Genomic DNA, 4,927 nt, shown 5'->3' on the forward strand with positions numbered 1-4,927 from the left:
CAGGCATGTGCCACCACGCCTGGCTAATTTTGTATTTTTATTAGAGACAGGGTTTCTCCATGTTGGTCAGGCTGGTCTCGAACTCCTGACCTCAGGTAATCTGACCACCTTGGCCTCCCAAAGTTCTGGGATTACAGACTTGAGCCACTGCACCCAGCCTTTATTTTTAATTTATTATATATTTTTTAGACAGGGTGTTGCTCCATTGTCCAGGCTGGAGTGCAGTGGTGTGATCACAGATCACTGCAGACTTCACCTCCAGAACTCAAATGATCCTCCCATCTCAGCCTCCTGAGTAGCTGGGACTTTGCCGTTGTACCTGGCCCAAAAATGATTTTTAGTCATTAACCCCTTTTTCTTTCTTTGTTTTATTTTTGTTTTTTTTGAGACAGGGTCTCGCTTTCTCACCCAGGTTGTAGTCCAATGGTGTGATCTCCATTCACTGCAGCCTCGACCTCCTGGGTTCAAGTGATCCTCCCACCTCAGCCTCTCAAGTAGCTGAGACTACAGGTGCACACCACCACCCCCAGCTAATTTTTTTTTTTTTTTTCGTAGAGACAGTTTCACCATGTTGCCCAGACTGGTCTCGAACTGCTGAGTTCAAGCGATCCTCCTGCGTTGGTCTCCCAAAGTGGTAGGATTACAGGCTTGAGCCACTGCGCCCGGCCGCTAAATCCATTTTCACAGGAAATTTTACTCAGAAGCTCAACAACAACAACCAAATCACTTCCTGAACTGAGAATGTCCAGTTGAAGTGAGTGGGGTGGGAGCCCTACCCACGTGGCCTCCCCTCCTAGGTCCCCAGTTCCCTAAGCCTCTGGCACAGCTATGTATTTATTTATTTATGTATTTATGTATGTATTTATGAGATGGAGTCTCGCTCTGTCTCCCAGACTGGAGTGCAGTGGCACGATTTCGGCTAACTGCATCCTCCACCTCCCAGGTTCAAGCGATTCTCCTGCCTGAGCCTCCAAAGCAGCTGGGATTACAGGCGTGCACCCCCACACTCAGCTAATTTTTGTATTTTTAGTAGAGATGGGGTTTCACCATGTTGGCCAGGCTGGTCTCAAACTCCTGACTGCAGTATCTGCCCACCTCAGCCTCCCAAAGTGCTGGGATTACGGGCGTGAGCCACCGTGTCCGGCCAGGGCTACGTTCTTGAAAGCACCTTCCTGCCCCCTGCCGTACCCCAGGGTGGCAGGACCCAGTCTCTGGGGATCAGACAGAGAGAGTGACGGGAAGGCTACAGTGACTCAGCCTGGGAGCCACCAACAGCCAGCCATTACCCCTGGGCCCGGGGTCGGGCAGGGCTGCTCTGTCACCCTCAGGAGTGTTTGGCTCCAGGGACTCAGGGCATAGCAGCACCTTCCCCAAGCCCTCTCCCTCCCACAGGGCACGCATGGGAAGCAGCAGGTCCCACCTTTCCCCAGGATACTGCCTGGCAATGCCTGGGTAGCTGGAGTCCAGGTCAAACGCAGGGAAGCAGGAGGGCCCAGAGCCTCAGCCCTCCTGCCAGGCTCCTCAGGCTTCTCCTACATCAACAAAGCAAACGAAGGCAACAAACTCAGAAAGCACTTCTCCACCGTTCCCTCTGCCATGAGTGGCCGCGCCACACCCGGCCCTGCCCCACCCCACCTCTTCCTTCCCGCCGCTCTGTGACTCAGAGTTAAGAGATGAGATACTGAGGGGCTGGCATTTGTGTTGCCAACCTGATGGACCCGGGAGGCACCCACAAACTACACCCTCGGTGGCTGAGGGTGCATCCTTCTGTTCAGCCAGTCATCAGGAAGCATGTCACAGTGGAGTGGTGCTTTCTCCATTGTATGGAAGTGGGGGTGGGATGGGGGTGGGGCGTTGGGAAGGCGTTTTCTTCCTTGGCAGGCAGGGCCCTCGAGAGACTTAAAGAGGGGCTGGGCGCGGTGGCTCATGCCTGTAATCCCAGCACTTTGGGAAGCCAAGGCGGGCAGATCACCTGAGGTCAGGAGTTCGACACCAGCCTGACCAACATGGTGAATCTCAGTTTCTACCAAAAATACAAAAATTAGCTGGGCATGGTGGCACATACCTGTAGTCCCAGTTACTCAAGAGGCTGAGGCAGAGGCAGGAGAATCGCTTGAAACTGGGAGGCAGAGGTTGCAGTGAGCTGAGATGGCGCTACTACACTCCAGACTGGGTGACAGAGTGAGATCCAGTCTCAAAAAAAAAAAAAAAAAAAGAACCTTAAAGAGGGCTGCTGTGAGTTATTCTTGCAGACGAGGAAAGTACCCCATTTTGACTCCTTAGTCTCTGGCTCTGGCTGGGTAGGTCCATCCTGGCTTGGTACTTTTGCCCTAGCTCAGTCCACGGTGAGCCCACCCAGGTGAGCAATGCTCCTGGTCATGCGGTCCAGAGGCTGGGCCGGGCGCTTTGTGGATCCCCATGCAGGATGGGTTCTGGGGTGCACAGAAGAACCTTTTTCAAACATGGTGGTAAAATGCACATCACATAACATTTACCGTTTGAACCATGTTTAAGTGTACAGTTCATGTCCTTGTCATGGCAGGGGAAAGAAGGAGGAAGGGAGGAATGTAAAGAAAGAAAAGAAAACAGAAAGAAAGGAAAGAAAGAAAGGAAGAGAGAGAGAGAGAAAGAAAGAAGGAAGGAAGGAAGGAAAGAAAGAAAGAAAGAAAGAAAAAAAGAGTGTACAGTTCAATCTTTCCAAGCCAAAACTCCATACCCATTAAACAATAGCTCCCCATTCCCGGCTCCTCCCAGCCCCTGACAACCACCATGCTACTTCCTGTCTCTCTGAATTTGACTATTCTGGACACAGAATATAAGTGGAATCCTACAGTATTTGTCTTTTTGTGACTAGCTTATTGCACTCCGCATAATGTCAGGGTTCGCCTTTCATCCATGTTGCAGCATATGCAGAATTTCCTTCTTTCTGCCGTTAAAGAGCTCTCCACTGTCCATATAGACTATTTGCTCAACCCTTCACCCGTCCGTGGACCGGTGGGCTGCTCCCACCTTTTGGCTGTTGCGAATGCTGCTACTGTGAAAGTGGGTGCGCAAATGGAGGAACATTCTTTTGATGGTGTTGAATTTGGTTTAACCCATATTAGAGCAAACATAAGGAGCACAGCAAACATCACAGATATGAGACATGAATGCTTAGGGTGCGGCTGCAGTGACAAGGTGATTTCAGGTCAATCACGAAAGGGCGACAGCGGACAGGGTGAGAGTCGCCAGGAGACAGCGGGAATGACTTAGGTTTGAGAAAGTCTAAGCTGGGTCAAGCCAAGGAGGAGCCCGGGCTTCTCGGCCCGCGTCTCCCTCTCCGGGATCCCCTCCTCAGACTTGCCCCTCCTGTCTCCGGGCTCGCCCGGCTGCCTGCGGCTACCACACACCCTGGGGCAGTTTTGGCCCCGGGTCCCAGGAAAGCATCTGATTGGCTGTGTTCTCACTAGGCCAGCCCTGATAGATCACTGGCCAGCCTATGGATAGGCTCCCCTCAGTCAGATGCCCATGCCTGGTCCAATCAGCGGTGGGTAGCCCGGAGGGTCGGGGAAGGAGCTGTGGCTGGCGGAGCTCCCAAGTCCTGCAGGGACTCCTGGCGGGTCCAAGGTGAAGCCCGGCCAGCCGCAGGCTTCACAGCGTCCCCTGGTGGTCCGGGGCGGAGGCGGGGAGGAGCCCAGGAAGCCGCAGAGGGAAGTTCAGGGCAGGCGCCGAGGCTCAGACCCGTAATCTCAGCACTTTGGGAAGCCAAGAGCGGAGAATCGCTTGAGATCGGGAGTTTGAGACTAGCCTAGGCAACATAGTGAGAGCCTTATCTCTACTAAAAATTAAATTTAAAAAAGGGGGGTCAAGGTCTGAGGATGGCTAACTCCACTCTGGACCCCACACCTGGGGGTAACCAAGGGAAGAGTGTTGGGGAGCGGTCCTGCCTGGGCCTGACCCCCCAGAACTTGCCCAGCTCCCCTTCTATCTGGGGCTGTGGGAGTTGGTTAGTGCGGGGTGGGGTGCGGGGACCCAGAGCCCCCCAAAGCTGTTCTTCTCTCCCGGGCAGCCTCTGCCCTCTCCCAGCCCCCTTTCATCACTCAGGGAACCCTGAAAGTGAGGACCTCAGGTACTGTGCGTTTCCTAACGTCGCCTCAATCCTGGGTGTCCTGTTTGGGCCCTCGGGCCCTCTGCGCGGCTCTCAGCGAATCTCTGAGCACAGGGGTGCGTGGGTACCCCGCCCTTTGGTTCCAGGCTCAAATCAGTGGCACGGTGTCCCCGTCAGGCCAGAGAGAGGGGTCGGCTGCCAGCCGTTCGTGGGTAGCTGGGGCTGGCGCACGCACATCCTCTCTGCCTTTCCCTCCCGAAGCGCTGCTGTGGGCCAGGCCGCACCAGAACGGGGAGCGTCCCTAATTGCCCTGCACTAATTGCAGCTTCACCTGCGCAGCTGGGCTGGCCTCCCCTGAGCCTGGAACTTGTTATTGGAAATAAGCCGATTTCTCCAGTTTGGGAGAATTCAGACTTGGGGGTTGAACTACTTGTGATTTGGGGCATTTATCATAGAAAATAGGCCTCGTAAACCCGGGAGGCGGAGCTTGCAGTGAGCTGAGATCCGGCCCCTGCACTCCAGCCTGGGCGACAGAGCGAGACTCCGCCTCAAAAAAAAAAAAAAAGAAAGAAAATAGGCCTCGTTCCCTCATGGAGAGTTTTCTGTAAACAACTGGGCGCCACACATCCAGGCTCGCGTATCCGTGTGGGGTTTCCAACCTAAGAAACACAAGGCGGCACCACAGGGCCCTAGGACCACACACAGGCCCCAAGGGTTTGGGGACTGAAACGGGGAAGGTGCAGGTCCAGCATTGACCGGATCTCAGCTGAGCCACAGCCCATCTGAAGGCTTAGCCCAAGCTCTGGCTTTTTTTCCTTCCTCCCTCCCTCCCTTCCTTCC

Source organism: Colobus angolensis, unplaced genomic scaffold (assembly GCF_000951035.1).
Source record: "Colobus angolensis palliatus isolate OR3802 unplaced genomic scaffold, Cang.pa_1.0 Scaffold32, whole genome shotgun sequence".
In the NCBI taxonomy this organism is placed as follows: Eukaryota; Metazoa; Chordata; class Mammalia; order Primates; family Cercopithecidae; genus Colobus; species Colobus angolensis.